This window comes from Bombyx mandarina, chromosome 03 (genome assembly GCF_030267445.1).
Source record: "Bombyx mandarina strain Sakado chromosome 03, ASM3026744v2".
In the NCBI taxonomy this organism is placed as follows: domain Eukaryota; kingdom Metazoa; phylum Arthropoda; class Insecta; order Lepidoptera; family Bombycidae; genus Bombyx; species Bombyx mandarina.
In genome coordinates, this window is record NC_143210.1 from 4,420,071 (window position 1) to 4,442,679 (window position 22,609).

The following is a 22,609-nucleotide window of genomic DNA, read 5'->3' on the forward strand; positions in this document are numbered from 1 at the left end:
CTACGATAAAAGAGATGTGAGGGTTAGCAGTAGGTCCTTCAGCAAAGAGCTAACTTTAGGGGCGTCATGATCTCAGCAGTGGTTGCTCATCTCAATCACGGAATCCCAAACTGCCATTTTGGGCAAGAGGCCTTCATTCCAAAATGACGTTAGAGACCCATAGCCAAACTACTTTTAAAATCCTATATCAGCTTTTAATCTTACCAAATACAAAATTTCGCTGTTAATTGAATTAGTGAAATTGTCAGTTTCTCCTCCAGATTAAAAAAAAAAACGCATAAAAACAATTAAATAAAAATAAAAGTTCAACAGGGTTCCAGGATTTCCACGGTTTTCAGGTTCTAAGCCACCACTTTGAGGAGCGTTGGTCTAAAACAATATTACATAAAAAAAAAACTAAATAACATCAACGTATTTCATAATTATCGCAGTATCAGTGAAAACCACTCGAATTATCTATCATTAGCCTTATTTGGTCTAGATACTGAAATTACTACAAAATTGCAGTGTTCTTATCTAGAATTTTATGCTACATTTGCAAAAAATAGTATATAAATAGCTGGCGTTCTTTTATTTTGTACATTAGTGAGTTGGAAAAAAAAACAACATGAAAGCGATTTTTGTATTGTTCGCTGTGTTTCTTGTGCTCTCCGTAGAGGCTGGTAAGTCTTAAAGGAAATTTTCTTTTGAAGCTTCATGACGAAGCTAATTCCGTTTTCGATATACCGAGGATTAAATGTTGGATAAACCAAGTTACAGACAATCCGTCTTCAGCGATTGCCACGCGACGACATGAAATAACTTTGTTTAAAAAAACTGCTCTCACAGGCGCACTGGCTTCCGGGTACATCTGTGGGACAGTTGAGTGGTTAACCCGATATATAGAGATCACAATGAAACGCCCGCTTTTAAAATTAATGAGGCGCAAGTTTCTATTGCTATCACACCTACTAAAGCCGAAGTCGGTGCTGATTCGAAGAATTAGGCGGGACTGAGTAGGCTCAGAATATGGGGCGCGAAGCAATCATCCGTTCTGATCGGAAGGGTGTTTGTTACAAGTGCTACAACATACTATTGAAACTTTGACCTGATGTCTCAAAGAGGATGGCTTTCATAGCACCTGATGAATTAGTTATAAGATGATAAACTAGTTTCGCTCGTCAAGAGTAATAAATAATACACTACGCACAATTAACCTCTGGGTCTGCGGAGGGAATTCGGTTCCCTCTGTATTTTGTACCGTATGTTCCATGGGGAGTGCTCTGAGGAATTATTCGAGATGATACCGGCATCTCGTTTTTACCACCGCACCACCCGCCACCGGAGTAGAGTTCATCCATACTACCTGGAGCCACTGCGGTCATCCACAGTGCGCTTCCAGAGATCTTTTTTGCCACGCACCATCCGGCTATGGAATGAGCTCCCCTCCACGGTGTTACCCGAGCGCTATGACATGTCCTTCTTCAAACGAGGCTTATGGAGAGTATTAAGCGGTAGGCAGCGACTTGGCTCTGCCCCTGGCATTGCTGAAGTCCATGAGCGACGGTAACCACTCACCATCAGGTGGGCCGTATGCTCGTCTGCCTACAAGGGCAATAAAAAAAAAATAAAAAAAAAGGAACAAACTCTAATTGCAAATTTCTCTGACAACGAAGTTAATAGCTTCGATCAGAATAAATCTGAGCAGCGATGAGAGTATTCAGGGCAGCGCTACTATTAAATCCTAATGAGGCAACCACTATTGTTTCAATAGTGTGTATCAATAATGTATCTATGTGGTTGTGTCACTAAAATGCTCTCAAACTGGTTTTTTTTCGCTATTTATTCACTGGTAGCCTAAGCTATTTCAGCTACGCTTTTACTGATAGGTGAGCATACGGGGCTCAAACTGAGCGAATGTGCTAAAACTGGCCCTAGCAAGAGCAGTGCTTCTCAGAATCTACTACTGGATTGGAATCACGACCAATTGATAAGATCCGCCGAGAATTTCAGTGTATCGTGAGGCCATCAGCCGGTAGAACACAGTGAGGGTAGATAATAATGTAGATATTGTGATTTTATTAATGTTTCGTTGAGAACAGCGTGTGTCCTATCGTATAACGCTGCCAAGTCTTTATTAAGATTTATAGTTATTAATAAAAAGTTATTATTGTGGGTGTTTTGATATTACATACATATATGGTTTGAGATGTACGAAAATAGTGTCTCGTAGTTGCTTTTTTTCAATTATTGATGCAGTTTATAGTACCATTAATGCATCTTTTGAAAAAAGTTTTAATTCTATTCTAAGTTTCAAAATCTCGCTTTACAATTGAACAGTAGCACGGTATACCAGCCAGTTTATCGTCTCTAAAATTTTCTATATGCGTATCTTCCGTACCGTTAATCTTATTTGACTTCAACTAAAACAATTTTCTCTCGTTCTAAACTCAATCAAATTAATTAAGTATACGGAAAATGTTTGCGCGAGTCAGTATGTGGTTGTGTTCCTTCTGCCTTACGGTAATGCGTTTTGACGTCACATTAAGAATATAATATTTAATATATTACGGCAAAGGCCAAGAAAGATTGGTTAGTTTTATTATTATTTCTTAGCTTGGCTTCGTCGAGGTGGACTAAAAATCAATGAAAAAATCTCATACTTTCTTATACAATTTATGGAGTTAAAGTACTTTAGAAATTTGATATTTGATGAAGCGGAAATGACACAATTCGAGAATACCATTCGAAACAATACGCTAAAGACACTTATACAGAACTTAATCTGCGAGAGCATGAGATAGAATTCACACACAGTGGAAATTCTTCTAGAGAGTTCTGTGAACGGCAAATCTCTTTTTTCTTCTTCTAAAAACAAAATTATGAGATATTTATACAATAGACGATCTCGTTCATTTGCTGTGTTGTTGCCTGAGCGTAGAACCAACCTAGGCAGCGGTTTGGCTCTGCCCCTGGCATTGCTGAAGTCCATGGGCGACGTTAACCAGTCACTGTCAGGTGGGCCGTATTCTCGTCTGCCTATAAGGGCAATAAAAAAAACACACACACACACTTGCTTTATTGTTAGTTTAAACATTTTATTATAGGCCCGAAGAATCAAAATTAAAATTAACGGGGTCCTATTAAAGAAATCAAATTTTCCACTGAATTTAATCTACATAGATTAGTGATGGTTCATGTATATTTTATACGTATCCATTCATGAATAATATTAAACTCTCATGAATATCTAGTGAAGTGATAATGATTGGTTTACATCCCATTTATTTTGTGTATGGAATCCATTAGGAAAAGTTTTAATGATTGTAAAGTCATGTTACAATGAGGCGGCTTAGAGCATTTTATAGATAATATACATAAATTAGTTATAAATAAACAACACAGGCACTCAAAAAAATGTTTACGGGTGTCGGCCACTAGATGGCTTGTTTACGGGTGTCGGCCACTAGATGGCTTCGCTTCCATTACTTTCTCATTGCTCCTGTAGATGGCAGTAACATATTACCTATCCTATATTTTATTTTTAATGAAGGATTTTGTAAACTTTCAGAAACTACAAATTGATAAAATTAAATCAATTTGTGTATAATAAATAAAGGCTTGTATGATTTTTTAAATTTTTTATTTAGTTGTACAATAACTTTATCATATATCTTTAACATATAAGTTTAGAGGCATCCACTACAAGATGTCGCTAGTTTCCATACAAAAAAAAATATTTGTCTTAAAGTATCGTAGTTTCAGGGGCCTAGATCATTTTGCTACAAGCGACAAAGTTTTGTTTTTAATGTCATGATTTTAAATGATAACCGGGGCTCATGAACACTTCAACGTAATTATCGTTTCTCATCGCGAGCGTGTCGTATCCGTGTAGACTCAGATTACGCCCTATCACAAGTAACGACGGGCAAGTGCTCACAATATGCTGATATCATTCTCTGAAAATACTGCTATCTGCGAAAATCGTAGTTGTGTCTGTAATACCGGTGAGAAGAGATTAAATAATTAAAATGGCGTCATATTCAAATAACAGCTGATCGACTTTCAAACTAAAGAACTTAAAAAAATATGTTTCAAATTCTCTTCACATTCTAAATAAGAATTTACCTGTTAATTATTGTATATGGAAAGTTAGCAGTAAGTTTTTAATTAGAAAGTTGTATCTAGCTTTACAACAAAGCAAGGCATTATCTTGCAGAATCTGAGAAAGCTATAATCCTAACAAATGTAAAACAATTGTCATGTCTTCAAATACTTACACACCGATTTTAAATGCTTACATTATCAATGTAGCAATAAATTATTAACTTTACCTGTCAGTTAGTTATTCCTTTTTGATCTTTATGAAATGTTACTTTAAACATATGATTTTTTGAGTAATTAAATTATCAATAATCGTGATATTAATACAAATTAAGAATAAATTTGGAATAAGTACATGTACTAAGAATGGTTTATAATTAAAAATTGCATGTAGTAAGTGTAAAACAACTTAAGTGTATATTTCAAATTTTCTTAAACCGATTTTACGAACATATGCAAATAATAAATTGTATTTGATCATAAATTGACATGAGTCAGTTCAACCTCGAAGTTAAGTAGACGATTTAATCCAATCAGAAGAAAAATCGTTGCGATGTTTTTTTGTACGCGGAGTTTTTTGTTAGGCATTGTGAGGCGATAAGGTCCCGGAAAATTCCGAGTGAAAATTTAAATCCATATTGACAGGTATTGTTTTCGTGTCGTCTTAGTAATTATCTGTGAAAAATAAACTAAGAAATTCATTGATAAAATAAAAATCTTTAGAAGTTTCTCAATCTCCCGCAGGCTAAATCATGTATATACATAGAAATATAAATATAATCTATCTATAAAATATACACATACATAGATCTATAGGTTTGTCTCTTTTTATGATTTTCAAATTCAAATGGTGCTAAAAGATTTATTTTCGAAAATAAAAGAGACATTTTTTTTTATTACACTAGATAAGTCAGCCACCTGTGTCTTGATGTTTTCGCTGGAGCCCTCAGATGTGACAACGTGAAAGCCCACACCTGCCTTGAGAAATGAGGTTGAAATATCAGTTGCGCTGTATATAAACTATTCTTCAAACCCAAAAATATTACAGCTTCCCGGAAGTAGTGCGACTATATGTAGCAAATTGTTGTTTTTATTTTATTGCACAGCTGGAATTCAAATAAGACAAAGTTACTCCTTACACTTGTTTTAGGTTGTATTTTAACCATCAGGTAGACTGTAGGGTCGCGTGATGTTTTTTTATTGGCTTACGAGACTGAGCATAAAGATTGTCAAGCATTTACTTTTGCACTGTTGAGTACAAGCCAAACACACTTCAGAAAAATATTTTTCGTAGACATTTTCCTGCCGCAAATCCAATCTGTAATCGCGGATTTAGCTGCATTCACTTTATTACAAATTATTTTATAAGTTTGAACATTATTAACTTTCTATTGTCAAAGACTAATAGACGTCTATAATCGCAGATTTGGCCAAGACTACAACAATATAGACAAATAATATTAAAGATAAAATTAATCTATTTTCAATTTGACACACTTTAAGCAATAACCAAAGTTTGACAATAAACAAAAAGTTTAAATATGTGTGTGTGTCAAATACACGGTAGGTATGTGTAATGATTTTTTTATTGATTTAATGTACATATTATTAATGGATAATTTTTAAAATAAAAATATTTGAATTCTGCACTCCTTCTCTATGTTCTCTATAAGTGTGGGAAATTTCATACCCCTCTGTTCGGGCAATTTTCGTAAAAAGGGGTACAAAGTTTTTGCTTCACGTATTAATAGATAGATGATTATTATAAATTGTGTCAAATGATTGTCATGAAAAAGTTTACTAGGTTCGGTAAATGAGAATTGTCTTCCGCCTATATATTAGCACAATGGTAGTTTTTTTCCTACCCAATCTAGTGACCTCGAGGGGTCATAGATTCACCGGGCGAGGGCCGTAGTACATTTCCGTTTCGCCTTTGAGATAAGTCCCCAGACACCCCAGACCCTTCCCTATACCTATTGTGTAGTGTAATTTCGTTGGCTTTTTTTTTGGTAAGCTTTCAAGACGATAAAGACATCGAAGATAAAAGGTTTAAAGTACAATTAGCACTATTTCTCGAAATACTTTCTTTTTGTAATAACCTTCGCCCATTAATTGAAACTCAATTACAATCGATATCTCAAAACTTCGAGATCTCTAGTTTACTATTTTGACATTAATAAAGATAAAAATTGATATTATGTAGCGTACTTAATTTGATTTTTATTGATAGCAGCTTGACTGTAGATACCAATGATATTTTATATGTAAAAAGAAGCAGATATGACTCGAAAACAGGCCAATTGGGACGTTTCGTCTTTAGTCGCGTCTAAACAAATGCAATAATAATATAACAAGTGCAATCGTTCCAATTATAGCTGCCTTTTTTACTCACGCGCTTATCCCATCTTTTGTACTTTTCATTAATGCTACTTGTCAACATGTGTGTGCACTATATCGGTAGATATGTAGATATATATGGCGCGATCAGATTTGAAGAGTCAGTTACTATGAAGATATCTGTTGTATAAAAAATCATTGGTAGATACTAAAAAAAAAACAGATAAAAAGGAGATTATGAATAAATTGAATAAATTGGAATTCTTTGTGAAATTCGTTAATGTATTACATATTTTTTTCATGACAATTATTTGATACAATTTATAATCTTATATATTAAATTCTCGTGTTACAATGTTAGTTACCATACTCCTCTATGAAATTTGACATATGAAATTTGACATGCATCTTCAGTAGGTTTAAGAATCGGCTACTATCTGTTTTTCATACCCCTTAGTGTTAAGGGTTATCCAGCCCTACCATTTATTTTTTATTTCTTGGACAATTTTTTTTTTGTTATAGTGAGGCATTATGTGGTTGAATGAGGTTTTGTTATTTTTATATTTCCTCATCGTTCACAGCGCTACATGCCACTTTCACTTATTTGTCACTTCCTTATATACTTAAAATAAGTTATTATTTTTTTCTACACTAGAAATTCCCTAGAAATCTTATATAATATGGCAAAACAACGTTTGCCGGGTCAGCTAGTAATCTATACTTATCTATACTAATATTATAAAGCTAAAGAATTTGTTTGTTTGAACGCGCTAATCTCAGGAACTACTGGTCCGATTTGATGAATTCTTTCAGGGTTAGATAGCTCATTTATTGAGAAAGGCTATAACGCTAAGACTCATCATCTTGATGATTACAGGACCATTCGGGAAGTCTACACTTTCGAACAAAAAAAAAAGAAAAAATAATTATCAGAATCGGTTCAAGCATTTTCGAGAAATCTGTGAACATAAATAGATAAGAAATGGTGGTCGAATTGATAGCTTCCTCTTTTGAAGTCGGTTAAAAAGCGTGATTTTGATACCTTAAATAGCTCCTTAAAATTCTGTTATTCAAAAATATTTTCACTTTCTACGTAAATGAAGAGGCGGGTAAAAGTTAGCGTTATGCCAAAGTAACTATTCCACGCGGACGAAGTCGCGGGCAAAAGCTAGCTATAAATATAAAGATTAAGTTCGTGCATTGAATGCCGTCGTTTCCGTAATCTTGGATTGGATATGCGGAAGGAAAATGGCTTAGAAAAATATGTTATCTGAATTGCTTTTGGCGTGTACTCAGGAGTCAGGAGTGCAAAAATATGTTATAGTTAATTGAAATATTTTGTCAGACAGTCTCTGTGGATTAGAATGATTTTTCGATCGTGATCTTATATACTACGATATACAGTGTGTGTATATAGTATATAGTGTAATCTATATATATATAAATGAATTGTTGTTCGTTAGTCTCGCTAAAATCAAATCAAATCAAATTTTTTTTATTCAACATAAATGAAAGTACATACTTGTTGAACGTCAAAAGAACTACCGCCAATTCACAAGAACTAGCCTCCGTCCTGAGAAGAATTGGCAAGAAACTCAGCGGGCATGTCTTTTTTTTTTTTTAAAAAGAAATTATTATTTATTAATTTTTTAATATTAGTTTTTTTTTAATATGAATTTTTTACAATGAGTATTATAACGCAACAATTACTACAATATTGAAATGCCCGGAGCGAGCAACTCATTCCCACTTTGTGCAATCTTCTAGATAATCATTGACATTATAGTAAGCTTTATTGCACAGATGTTCTTTAACAGTTTTCTTAAACCTATGTATATGTAGGTTCTGAACATCTTGTGGGATTTTGTTGTACAGGCGCACAGACAAACACCCGAATGAATTTCGTATCTTATGTAACCTACTCATCGGCACAACAAGCTTGTGTTTGTTCCTAGTATTTCTATTATGTATGTCCGACTTTTTAGGAAACTCCTCAATATGTTTACGAACATACATCAAATTTTCAAAAATGTACTGGGATGGCATAGTGAGAACTTTAATTTCTTTAAATTTCTCCCTCAGGGATTCCCTTGAGTGCATGTTATGAATAGCACGTATAGCTCTTTTTTGCAGAATAAATATCATTTCTACATCGGCGGCATTGCCCCATAGCAAAATGCCATAGGACATGACACTGTGGAAGTAACTAAAGTAAACTAAACGAGCCGTGTCCGCGTTTGTTAACATTCTAATTTTTTTTACTGCGTATGCTGCAGAGCTGAGCTTACTCGCCAATTTATGAATATGAGGTCCCCACTGCAGTTTGGAGTCCACTGTTATACCAAGAAATACGGTTGACTCAACAAGCTCCAATTATTCCTCAGAAACAATTACATCACTATCCACTTGTCTCACATTTAAAGATGGTTTAATACATTTTAAAGTAAATTTAATACATTTAGTTTTCTTACTATTCAATAATAGGTTATTGATACGGAACCATGAACCACACAAACTCGAGAACGGCTGGACTGATTTGGCTAATTTTGGTCTTGAATTATTTGTGGAAGTCCAGAGAAGGCTTAAAAGGTAGATAAATATGAAAATGCTCGGAATTAAATAAAAATAACAATTTTGTTTTTTCTTTGATGTGTCCCCCGTCGGACGGATTCGTTTTCTTTGTTTTAAGTTTATTTTATACAAAAGTTTAGGTATTTTATTTATCGATTGAGGCACTAAGAAGTCTGTCGGGTCAGCTAGTCAATAATAAATTCTTGGTAGTGATAGTTTCGATGAGTTACCAAAATTGGTTTACATGTCTGCTCATGAATTTTTTGAATGTCTCAGTCTTAGACAGATAGTTAGTCCGCTGTTTTTAATATCAAAGTCCTGCTCAGTTCTCTCAGTCCGATTTTATGGGTGGATTTTATGGGATTTTACTAGTCACTTATCTAGAAACTAGTTAACGATATTTTTATCTTAAGCACAAACGCTCTTAAGCAAGATGTGTTCACACCCAAAAGGGTGAATTCTATAATGTATTATTTTATGTAAATAAGTTCAATGTTTATGTGTGCAGTTTTCATCCAGTTGTGTGAACCTAATACAAGAAAAAAAAAAAATAACTCCGACCTTATTTCTGAAGGTAGATTTCTTCGTTAACTTTTTATTATTACTAGTGACTACTAGAATACAAGGCCCCCGGTAGCCGAAATTCGATTATAATTAATTGAAATTATTAGTTTGTACACTATTATAATTCTATTGGCAAAGACTATTATTACTTCTATAATCACAGATTTCGCCACTATAGACTACACTATAGACAAATATTAATAAAGATAAAAAATATTTAATCTATTCTCGGTTTGACCACAGGCTCTAAGCAATAAGAAAAGTTTAACAATAAACCATAGAGTATATATATGTGTGTGTCAAATACGTGGTAGTGTGTGTAATCTTTTTTGCATAATTAAAAAAAAAACAATTATCGTTCTACGCTCCTCCTCTATATTCGCTATAAGTGTGTAAAATTTCATTTTTTGAAAATAAATCGTAGCTAGATCGATTTATCGCCCCCGAAATCCCCCGTATACTAAATTTTATGAAAATCGTTGGAACCGTTTCAGAGATTCAGATTATATAGGTATATATTAATATACAAGGATTGCTCGTTTAAAGGTATAAGATAGTTAGATGAGCTATGATTTTCAATTAATTTCTCGGCCGTTAGCTCATCTGTTCATCTGTCCAAGCAAAATTAATACAGTTATGTACGTGAGAATTTAACATGTCTTCTAAATAAACGCCCCATGATATTTGGTTACGGTCCTTGCGTGAGCGACACACATTCCTTGAATATTCGGAAGCCTTTCAGAGATATTTTCGGGACATTGTAATAGCACGAACCTCGTACTTATTTATCTAATATTATCAGACGTAATTTTATTATGAAACGTAACGTTCTTTGTTCGTTTTTTGGTGTCTCCAAGCGTTTTAATGTTATGTTTATTAATTGGTGAACCTTTTGCGGGATTATTTTGATATTATGATAAATTATGAATAAACAAAGATAGAACAGTTGAGTCCACCTGTTGTTTTGTTTATTCGCTGTTGAAGAATTTTATATAAATATTTGGCCGATGTTTTGGTTATATTTACTGAAGCAGGCGACAATATTATCATGCCGGTGGTCATTCAGATGTTGAGAGTGGACCGCGGGCTCAATGATGTGGTTAGGGCTCTACCCACCAAACTACGCCCACTTGCATTTTCTCACCCGACACTCGGTCTCCGCCTGGGGTCAAAATCGGGCAGAGTAAAGGGGCTCCTGCGGTCATACCCTTACCAGACTTGCGGCGCCACTCTTTAGATACCCGAGCGACAGGTCACCGAGGCGATAGTCAACGACCAACGAAGCTGGCTTCAGCAGTACGATTATCCGCTAGGCCACCCGGGCTATCTCGCTGGTGTTCTAGGATACCCAGCCTGAAACGCGATAAAACGCCGCGTTGCTCTGCCACAGCTACGACCCCCTCAAGTCACTCCGTGATCATCACAACGGACGGGGCTGGACCAACGTCCTCCAAACCCCGGCTTGGAGGTGGCGGCATGGTGCCAACAGGGAAGAAAGACTCTCCCTCTCCCATTCCGCTGCTTCTTTCTGCGATATGGTGGACTCGAAGAAGTCGAGACACGCCAGCGACAGGTCCGGCTCTAACTTCACGACGAGCACACGGCACTGCTCCGCGAAAACAGTGCGGTACACGAACCTATGCTCTGCCGTGTCCTCGTCGCAGCTGGTGCAGTGGTGACACCTCGGAGCAATAAAGTTCCTAGGTTAATTACAACAAATTTAATTGTATGCACACTCTGCTTGCCCTTTTAAATTTTAATTCTAACCCTTCCAACTCTGTATGTTTAGAAAGTTTTTGTCACGTTCAAAATTTTACTCATAGCTCGCAATCTACGAGTATATTAGCTATTCATTTTTGGACAGTTATAAAGGCTTTTATTTCTCTCATCGCTAGTTTACAAATATTCATTCCTGAGAGATTCTGAATCTGTTATACTATGATATGAGACCAAGACTGTTATGAAACCGAATACATAATTTTTATTGATAAAAAAACATTCTTATACCAATCACATTTGTTCAGACAGGACGCTTTCATTGATGAAATTTACTTGTCATTTCAATCCATTCGGCCTGTTGTATACGAGTTAGTGTTGTCAATAGCACTCGCTCAGCTCGCATCGAAATTAATGAACCTTTTGTTGTACGGAGACGTACTTATAATTTCCTGTTTACTCAGAAACAGGGTTGTGTGATCCAAGTTTGGATCGTTTCAAAGAAAACCGACTACGTTTGTTGATTTATTTCATTAACGTTTAACCTTTATGACGCTTATGTCTGAAAAATAATTTATTCGCTACCGTCATACATACACTCAAGAAAATCATTATGTATATCTAAGAATCGAAAACTTTAGAGCGCAAACGAATGTAAGACCAACAATCAGACAAGTCGTCGTGGCCTTTTTTTTTTTTTTTTTTTTTTTTTTTTTTTTTTTTTTTTTTTTTTTTTTTTTTTTTTTTTTTTTTTTTTAACGCTGGGGAATCCATTTACGGATACCCGGTCGAGGGGGGTAACGGACCGGGTTATGTCGGACTCCGGCGCCTCCTGAGAGGAAGAAGGGGAGAAGAGAAGAGCCGAGGTCCTTCACCTCCCCCAATTTCTCACAGGAGACTACGCCTTGAAAAAGGCGCGCGAAGCACTTGCCCCGCAGAACGACTACCGACTAAACCCCATCGAGCCCCACCACTCCGACTCCACGAAACCCACGGTACCGCACAGTGCGCGCCGAAGGCTCGCCGTCGCCGGTACCCATCCTGTTAATAGGACGGCACTCCATCCCCGGGAAAATCCCGCAGGACTTCGTCTCGGAGACACACCGTGAGCGGTGCACAGGAGCCACCTTGCGCCGCCTCACCACCGGACCAACAGCCGAGTACCGGGCACCCCCGCACCCGGCACCCGACAGCCCCTACGGGAGATGAACGGGAGCTTCGCGCCCGTGCCGCCCACTCCGCCTTCTTCGCTGTGAAGCCGAAGAGGGATCCCACTCCCTTTCGCGCTCCTCAGCCTCACGGAACGCCATGACCAGGTCGCAAAACCTGGTCATGGCCTCCCAAGAATTCTGGTCCTCTAGCATGCGGGCGATGACAGCCCGCAAGGAGAGGTCTCCCCCCAGCACCGCGATGAGGTCTCGCCGCGAGCGCTCCCAACGCGGGCACGCTTCGAGTGCGTGCTGAGCGTCATCGTCCGGATGCCCGCACTGGTGGCAACCCGGATGTGGCTCTCTCCTGCAGACCTTCCACAGGTACCTCCCGAAGCAACCATGCCCCGAGAGGACCTGCGTTAAGTGGAAGGAGAGCACGCCGTGTCGTCTATCTGACCATGCCTCCAGCACGGGCACCAGGGCCTCGAGGGTGCGTCGGCGAGTGACTGAAGTTTGGCCAAGCTCCTCCAGCAACCGCTCCCTCCACTTGGCGTACGCCAGATGACGCGCAGCACGCCTCCACCGACCGACAGCCGACGGGCCGGGCGTCCGTCCCCGACTCAGGGACTGTGTTCTGCGCCGGTATACCGCAGCTGCTACCTCAGCCTCGAGATCCCAAGGAAGGGAACCGGCGAGGGCGCAGGCGACCTCCCGGGAGATCGTACGGTACCCCCTGATAACTCTCACCGCGAGCACCCGCTGCGCTCGTAGCAGCAAAGCTGCATTGCGTGCAGAGAGTGCGGGCGACCACACGGGAGCGCCGTACAAAGCCATACTGCGCACGACCCCCAGGTACAGACGCCGGACGCCGGCGCTGCAACCACCGATGTTGGGGAGAAGACGGGCTAGTGCGCCCGCCATCCCCAGCAGCTTCGGGACTAACTCACCAAAGTGGTGGTCGAAGCGCCATCGACTGTCCAGCACAAGGCCCAAATATTTGAGCTTCGGCTGGACTGCGATCGATACTCCGCCGACTATGAGATTCGCTCCCGGAGGAGGCCCCCTCCGGACTGGGTGAAAGCACACCGCTTCGGACTTGCGGAGGGCCACCTCAAGACCTAATCTCCGAATGCGACTAACGACGGTGGAGACCGCCGCCGTCGCAAGGATCGCTGCGGCTCTGTAGTCAGCTCCGCGGGCCGTCACCAGCGTGTCGTCGGCATAGCACACTACGTCGACGCCACGCAGGCTAGCCCCGCGCAGGACCCAGTCGAAACCGATGTCCCACAGGAGTGGTCCCAGTACCGACCCCTGCGGGACCCCGCACGACACCGCTTTCCGTCCCCACCCCCTCCTCTCGGGGAAGACTACATTTCGCCCTGAGAGGTAATCCTCTATCAGGGTGCGGAGACTAGGGGGGACGCGGTGAAACCGGAGCGATTCCACGATCGTGCTCCAAGGGATCGTGTTGAAGGCGTTGGCGATATCAATCGACACAGCCAACAACACGCCCCCCTCGGAGCACGCACGATCGGAGAGGTGGCGGACGCGCAAGACCGCGTCCATGGTGGAGCGACCTCTCCGGAAACCATATTGGTTAGGAGCCAGGTCAGGCCCAACGCTTTCGAGGTGCTGGACGAGGCGACTGGCGACGATGCGCTCGAGGAGCTTACCAGCCTCGTCCAGCACGACGATTGGGCGGTACCCGCTTGGCTCGTCACGTGGCCGGCCTTCCTTAGGAATAAGGACAAGCCGACCAGTCTTCCATGGCTCTGGGAACCTGCCCTCACGGAGGCACCTGCTGAATAGCCCTTGGAGGGCAGGCCCCAAGCCGTCACCTGTCAAGGCGAGCGCCCACGCTTGGGACGAGATCCCATCGGGACCGGGTGCCGTGCGCTTAGCCCGCATCCTCTGCACAGCCAAATCGAACTCCACCTGGGAGACGTCCTCAAGCTCTTCGCTATCAGCAATCCGCGCCATTGTCATCACAGGGGGACGAAGGCCGTCCCGGATAAATCGGGAAACAGACCCCCGACTACCCGCTGCAATGTTTCCGGCGGCAGGGTGCTGGTTGCGGGAGGAGCCCAGCGGCGAAGCGCATTACGCGCCAGCCTGTAGGGCCGCCCCCACGGGTCACGGTCCAGCGAGGCCAGTAGGTCGCTCCAGGCGGCCTCCTTCGCCTCCCCGATAGCCAAGCGCAGGGTTCTTATCGCCGTCCTGTACACTTCGTACAGGCGGTCCTCCTCGTCGGGGTCCCGGCGCGTTCTTCGTCGTCGATATCGCTGGTATGTGCGACGACTAATATCGCATAGCCGGCGCTGGCTGGCGATCTCCTCGGTCCACCAATGAACTTGGCGCTTAGGAGCGAGAGCTCTCACGCGAGGCATAGCAGCGTCACACACCCGTGACATTGCCTCGCGCAGACGCTCCACCCCCTCGCACACGTCTGCTGGCTCGCCAAGCGAGTCAAGACGCCACGCCTGCACTATGGCCGCCTCACGCAACCGCTCGATGTTGAGGCGCTTCTGGGCCCAACGAGGACCCCTAGCGCTGCCACTGATGGGCAAGGAAAAGCCCCGAACAGAACCCACCGGGGTCGCGGCGACAGTGAATCGGATGTAACGGTGGTCGGAGAGGGTCTCCTCGCCAACCATCACCGCCCAACCGCGCACGCGATATGCGACGTCAGGCGTGGCGAATGTAACGTCCACCACGGACCCACCCAAACGTCGCACGCATGTGAGTTCCGTACCGCGATTGAGGATGAGGAGACCGCTTCCGACCAGCCACTCCTCCACCGCTCTACCTCTGGGGCACGTCCTAGAGGAACCCCAAGACAATGACTTGGCATTTAGGTCACCCAGAACGAGAATCCGTCGGAAGTGCGACCTTCCAACGACGCGGCTGAGCTCGCTGAGGAAAACCTCAAACTCGGCGAGCGTCCTGTTTGGGGAAAAGTACACTCCCAACACGAATATCTCGGCCCAGAGGACGGCAACGAAGCCGCGACCTCTTTCAACAACGGCAAACGTAGGCGGAGCACCCACACAACAACGCCGGATGATTGCCACTCGGCCCTCCAAATCGGCCGCCCAATCGGGGCTCGAAGGGACCCGATACGGCTCGGCGACCACCGCAAGATGGGTCAACCCCTCCGCCATGCTCTGGAACAAAAGGTCCTGAGCTCTGGCGCAATGGTTGAGATTCCCCTGCAGGAATCGAAGGACACCTGTCATAGCAGGACGCCATTCGATGTCTCCATAGCCGTACCGGGCTGCCTCCGTGCATTTTCAAGTGCAGCGGAAGTTCCTCTTCTAAGTCTCGGTCTCGGGGACTTGGCACAAGCCTTGCTCCCGGAGACATGGTCCGCCGGTCTGCCGGCAGCGGTACATACAGCGCAGTGTGGTGCAAGAGAGCAGCCGGCCGCTACGTGGCCGGTCTGGCCGCACCGATAACAATCCCGGCTGCGGTCGACCGACGAAGGACATCGGGCGCTCACGTGCCCTAGCTCATGGCATCGGAAGCACTGTAGCTTCTTAGCCTCTAACAAACAAGCGCGGAGCACGCTCCAACCAACCCTCAGTTTTGGAACGGCGAGAACCTTCATCGTGGCAACGACGGGCAACCGGACCAATACTTGACCCATCCCGCCTGGGCCATACTTGATGTCTCCGATCTTCACCGCATCAGGAGCGCATTCGCCAATCCGGGCAAGCTCCGCGGTAAGTTCCTCCGGCATCAGGGAGTCGTCCAGTCCGCTGATGCGGATGGCTGCAGTCGTTACTGGCCTGGTCACTATGACCCCTTCTGCGGGCAGAACCTCACGAAGCTTTTGGGCCAGGAGATCGGCCTTGGCGCTCTGGTCTGCACCTTCCACTACCAGCACCTTAGACCCAGTCACTGCAGACCGGATGCGCTGGATGGGTATTCCAAGTGCCCCAGGATCTACCTTGGCCCTCGCTTCGGCGAGTACAGTGCGGTACGTGAGTCCTCTTTCCACGGCCTCTGGTTGCAGCTTGAGGACAACGGCCTGAGTGCGTGGAGGGCGCAGCTTCTTCTCTTTCCTCTTTACAGAAGACCGGTCTTTCCTTTCCGCTTCAGCGATAGCTGCCGCTGGAACCGTCCTCACTGCTTCCTCCCTCGGTCGAGCACCCCTACGGGTGACCGTTGACCAGCTCTCGATCATGGAAGCTGGAGCCGGGAGGAAGGTGTGCGTTTCGGATGAAGCCGCTTGCGCGGTGACACTTCTCTTGGGGCCACGCATCCTCTTTTTCGCCAATGTCATCGGTGGCACTGATGACGGTGCCGCATCCGGTGCAGCGTCAACGACGACAGGGGGATTAGACGATTTTTCCCGGCTCCTCTGCTTGTCCGCCGCTAGCGGTGGTCGCATTCGGGGCTCCGGTAGAAGCCGTGCCTCCAGCCCTTCAAAGCGAGCGTCGAGCATAGTGCCGACAGCTCGCATAATGCGCTGTAGGCGCAACTCCTCCTCTTCCTCCTTGGTGTTCGGGGCCGGGGTCGCAGTCGATGTGGGCAACGCTAGCACCTGCGAAACCCTCGCCAACTCCCTTCTAACTTCATCGAGCTCCTTACGCAGTTGCAGGATCTCCTGCTCCTGCTTGACGTTGACCGCTCGCAGTCTCTTAGCCTCTTCGGCTGCGGTGTAGCCCACAAGGTCCTCCGTGGCCTCCTTGACAGTGACTGCCAACTCCTTCAGTGCACGCACGTACGTGCCCTTCGGGCTGCTGGATTTGGCGGCGACCATCAGGGCCACCTCTGCACTTTGATGGAGCCTACGCTCGGCATCGGGCTTAGGGACAGACCCTTCAGCCGCTCTCCTCTTGTGGCGTGTGGTACGCGCGCTCTCAGTGAGCTCCTTCTCCTCTTTTTGTGCCTTGAGGTACGCTTGCCTGGCAGCGGCCATGCCAACGTACTGCCCTGTGGTCGCAGGGCGTCCCCGTCCACGCTTTGACGGCGTGACTGCTCTGGGCTTCACACCTGTCGGATCCTGAGCCTCCGAGCCGGAGCTGCTACTCAGCCCGTCCGAGCTTATATTGAGCACCCTTTTCCGCCGTCGTCGTGTCGGCGACGAATGGGTCGACGACTGGGCCGAACCAACTGTGGCCATATCGTTGTCCGACACGACATCGGCTCTTAAGGAGCTTACCTCAGGGTCCTTCTCGGACATAATTTTCTTCTTCTGAACTCCGTCCTTCCCGGACCTGACGTCTAGGCAGTTTTTGCCCCCCCCAGAGTACGCGGGGCAGCGTGCGTCCGACGAGTCGGCCACACGGAGGGATTCTCCTCCCGCTGAGCGGGAGGTACCCTCCTGGGGTAATAACTTTTTTAAACTGGCCATTACATAAATTTTTATTTATTTTTTTAACCCGGGGTACGGTTCCCTGGGACACCCTAACGACTGGTCCCCCACCAGCCATTCATTCTCTCGCCGGGTGTCAGAGCTTAGAATTGGGTATGAGAAGGAAAGAAGATGAAAATAAAACCAAATACAACAAAATAAAACCACAGGCGAAGAAGAATAGAAAGGCATGTAAAATAAAACAATGAACGGAAACAAAAGAAGAGAAAGAGACAGGGTAAAACTTAAGATAAATAAAAAATTACCAAGGGACAGTAAAAACAAAACAATAAAGTAACAAAGAAAAGGGAAAAAAGTGGAGGCCCACGCATCTCCAGAAGAACCACCCTTCAGCAGGTGAAGGGGGAGGAGAGCGTGTAGCCCCCGGTGCTGGTTTTGGTCCGCGTCGCTCAATCTCTCCCGCCGTAACACAACGGGAGAGAAGGAGCGATGCCCCTGTGACTATTGCCCAGAGGCCCGTGATCCGCCACCTACGGACGCGCCCGGTCGAAGTCCAGCAACTCCCCCGCAGACGAGACCCACAGCACGCAGAGTGCGCACCGCAAGCCCGTCCACGACCGGGTAGTCGTCGTGGCCTAAAGGATAAGACGTCCGGTGCATTCGTACATAGCGATGCAACGGTGTTCGAATCCCGCAGGCGGGTACCAATTTTTCTAATGAAATACGTACTTAACAATTGTTCACGATTGACTTCCACGGTGAAGGAATAACATCGTGTAATAAAAATCAAATCCCGCAAAATTATAATTTGCGTAATTGCTGGTGGTAGGACCTCTTGTGAGTCCGCACGAGCAGGCCATAAAAAAAAAAAACGTGATTTTGATGATCTTCTGAATCAAATTATATACACTGTATACAAAGTATACCTTATGTATATATGTTGGATGATTAACATAATATCGATATTGAAAACACTGCAATAAGATAAAAGTGTGACAGCGATGTCAGAAAAAGAGAATTGTCAAATACAGATTTAAGAATAAAGCCTGAATTTTGTACATAAGATTATAAATTATTAAAAAGTTGTAAAAATCGTGGTCTATTCTAATTTAGTGTTCCGATACTACTATACATATGTATACAACAATACCTAAAACATAATGCCCAAAGTGAAACATGTTAAGAACCAATTCTGTGCATTATTACTGGTGGTAGGACCTCTTGTGAGTCCGCGCGGGTGGGTACCACCACCCTGCCTATTTCTGCCGTGAAGCAGTAATGCGTTTCGGTTTGAACGGTGGGGCAGCCGTTGTAACTATACTTGAGACCTTAGAACTTGAATCTCAAGGTGGGTGGCGCTTTACGTTGTGGATGTCTATAGGCTCCAGTAACCACTTAACACCAGGTGGGCTGTGAGATCGTCCACCCATCTAAGCAATAAAAAAAAAAAAAAAAGTAGAATGCTCTTTGCTATAAATACGTTTGAGAAACGTTTGTAATTTAAATTAATTATTGGTTCTATTGCTTATTAGCGCGCTCGAAGTCTCAGAAGAACAAAGGCGCGAAGACAGACGATGTAGAAGTCACTGATGACATCGGCGAACTGGAGTGGCCTCTGCCAGCTCAGATTAAGAACTTTGATTTCTCCAAGGACTTTGAATTCGAAGATGAACCTGAAGAGGTAGGCAGTACCTTGTTTTGGTTTTGGTTAGGTAATTACGCAAATTATAATTTTGCGGGTTTGATATTCATTACACAATGTGATTCCTTCACCGTGGAAGTCAATCGTGAACATTTGTTGAGTACGTATTTCATTAGAAAAATTGGTACCCGCCTGAGATTCGAACACCGGTGCATCGCTCAACACGTATGCACCGGACGTCTTATCCTTTAGGCCACGACGACTTCAAACCTGGTAGCTGACCGTGCAGGCGTATAATACCGATACGGTAGGGCTATCTTTATCAGTAATTAATCGGTGGACCTTCGGCCACCGAGTCCAGCATAAATCACACGTTCCTTTAAGAGCAATAATCCTGTAGGAGGATCGCCTTCGCCCCTTGGCCCGCCCGCTAGTGGCATGAATTAAAAAATAAACAGCGTCACTGTTGGCTAACAAAAATATTAGTTAGATAATAATAATACAATACATCAGTACAGTAATTACGCAAACAAAAAGGCTTTAGTAATTTTAGAACATTATTCCAGAAAGGTAAATCCAGCTCCGGGAAGACCAAACATTAGACGGGCGACGATGCAATAACGGATCTTCCTCATATAGTATACTTGTTTGTTTGAAATCAAAGTAAACAGTGCCTAAGATTTATGTTGTATTATTTCCTGAAATTTCTATAGCTACAGTGTATTGGCTGTGGTGACCATTAGATGAAAGGACGATGATGGGATAGAAAAGATGTGATGGTCTATTACAATCACCTTTTATTAAGATGAAGGTGTTGTTAATTATTTAATGTTTTATTATAAATTTATGTTAATTTTTTACTGGTGGCAGGACCTCTTGTGAGTCCGCGCAGGTGGGTACCACCACCCTGGCTATATTTGCCGTGAAGCAGTAATGCGTTTCGGTTTGAAGGTTGGGGCAGCCGTTGTAACCAATCTTGAGACCTTAAAACTTATATCTCAAAGTGGGTGGCGCATTTACGTTGTGGATGTCTATGGGCTCCAGTAACCACTTAACACCAAGTGGGCTGTGAGCTCCTCCACCCATCAAAGCAATAAAAAAAAAAAAAAAATTAGCGATAGGCAGCGGCTCTGCCCCTGGTATTGCTGATGTCCATAAGTGACGGCATCAACTCACCATCAGTTGCGCCGTATGCTCGTCTGCCTACAGAGGCAATAAAAAAAAGAAAAAAAAAAAAGGTTTACACAATAAAAGTCTGTTCAAAGGTAGCCAGCCGTTTTTCTAGACGAGTGAACGAGCTAGTTAGGTTATATAAGATAGCCTCAATTGTGAAAGACTTTATTGTTGTTGTGTCAAAGATTGTGTTGAAAGACTCGTGAGGCCTTCGAGCCGGAACATTGGTTCATTGTCGTAATGAGTAATCTAGCCGCGCGGTCTTAAAATAATAATTAAGTGATTTTTTATTGCTTAGATGGGTGGACTAGATCACGGCCCATCTAATGTTAAGCGATTGCCGGAACCGATTGACATTAACAAATGTAAATCCACCAGCTACCTTGAGCTATGCGTTCTATGTCTCAGTTGGACAGTACAACGGCTGCACCACCTTTCAAACCGAAAAGCATTACTGTGTCACAGCAGAAAAGGCGGAGTGATGGTATCTACACGGGCGACGCAATACCACGCCCTGCCGCCAGTAAAAAAATATATTGATAGTTAAAATATATACACACATTCAGATTTTAAAAGCCGTGACAAAGAGCAGATAAACCTGATCATCAGCCGAGTGTTTGTCCGATGTGAAAATTGAAACCTCGACCCTCGATTCAGCGGTCAGGAGTTCTAATTATTGCACCGAGTCAGTCTGCTTCCTGATGGAATCACGTATACAAAGGTAGAGTACAAAACAACGCATCGTCGAACCCAACAGACAAACCTGATCAGGTAATGATTTTTGTAACTCAATTTTATTGATTCATCGCGAAATCTAATCTCAATAACGTTAATAATAATGATCATTATTATTATTTTATTGCCATTGTAGGCAGACGAGCGCACGGCCCACCTGATGGTGAGTGGTTTCCGTCGCCCATGGACTTCAGCAATGCCAGGGGTAGAGCTAAGCCGATGCCTACCGTAAACCACGTATTCTTCAAGAAGTTGTAATTTATGTCTTCAGTATAAGAGATAATAAGATATGGCGCCGTCGTGATAATCGCTTTATCGTTGCCGTCGCTGACTATTCCCTGAATCCTTATCACGCAGGAGCCAGTCAGCGTCGACGCCCTAGACACGCCCTTACGGATCCATCAGATCCAATAACCTTTGCATTAGACGCCTTCAGCTCTAACACTAGGAGCAGGCTTACGGACCACGGTAGCCCTACTCGTCGAACTCGGCAAAGAGTTCGACGTGTATCCTAACCCATGTATCAGTTCGTTGAGTTTCTCGCGGGATCTTCTCAGCGGGTCGCGATTTTGATCTGGTAGTAGATTTATTCGCGAAGCAGTTGCTCTTGAGTTGTTAGGTCTCCTTTGGAGGCGTTCGGGCAGCTGTTAGCAAATCCCACCCCTCTTGGCTGAGCCCGTGCTCGCCCACCTGTCCTGGTGAAACTGGAAAGGTCTCTGGGCCACCAGTAATGCATCATTAATAAAAAAACAAAAAAAAGACATGGGGTTCTTATTTATCAGAAAGACAAACGATCAAAGTTAAGATTCTCTGACATTAAATCCTTATTCTTAATCTTTAGCCTCCTAGTGTTTTTTGTGGTAAGAGGAAACCTTCCAATGAATTTGAATAATGCACCATTAACACTAGCATTTTTACCCACTTGGTCCGTAAAAAAATTCTCACAATTGACTATTTGGTGAAAAAAATAATTGTTTTTATTGCCTTTGAAGGCAGACGAGCATATGGCCCTACCCTATACCTGATGGTGAGTGGTTACCGTCGCCCATGGACTTCAGCAACGCCACGGCTAGAGCCAAAGCCGCTGCTTATCTTCGAAGTGTCAAAAAGACACACATGTATGTTCACGGTTGAAAAACATTACACTTTTGCTTTGTTGGTCGTGTAAAAACATGCTCTTAAGCCGCGAATTCCCTACAAATGAATTTGGTTTTTAAAGTTAACATAATTAAGTCTCACCTCGTTTGCAAAAATTAAATTAATTCCCTGTTCTCTCTCACGTCGAGGGGTGCTGTACTTCATTCATGTCAGAGTTGA

The 22,609-nt window shown here is 43.5% G+C and overlaps 2 long non-coding RNA genes across 2 annotated transcripts in view; both read left to right on the top strand.

Moving 5' to 3' along the window:
* Positions 1–22,609, top strand: part of LOC149503261 (uncharacterized) — a 92,088-nt gene that overhangs the window by 41,687 nt on the left and 27,792 nt on the right. The gene's annotated exons all lie outside the window — the stretch shown is intronic.
* On the top strand, positions 554–20,064 carry LOC149503263 (uncharacterized). The gene is made up of 3 exons (XR_016325625.1): positions 554–662; positions 19,275–19,423; positions 19,951–20,064. It is a non-coding gene; the product is annotated as an uncharacterized LOC149503263 (long non-coding RNA).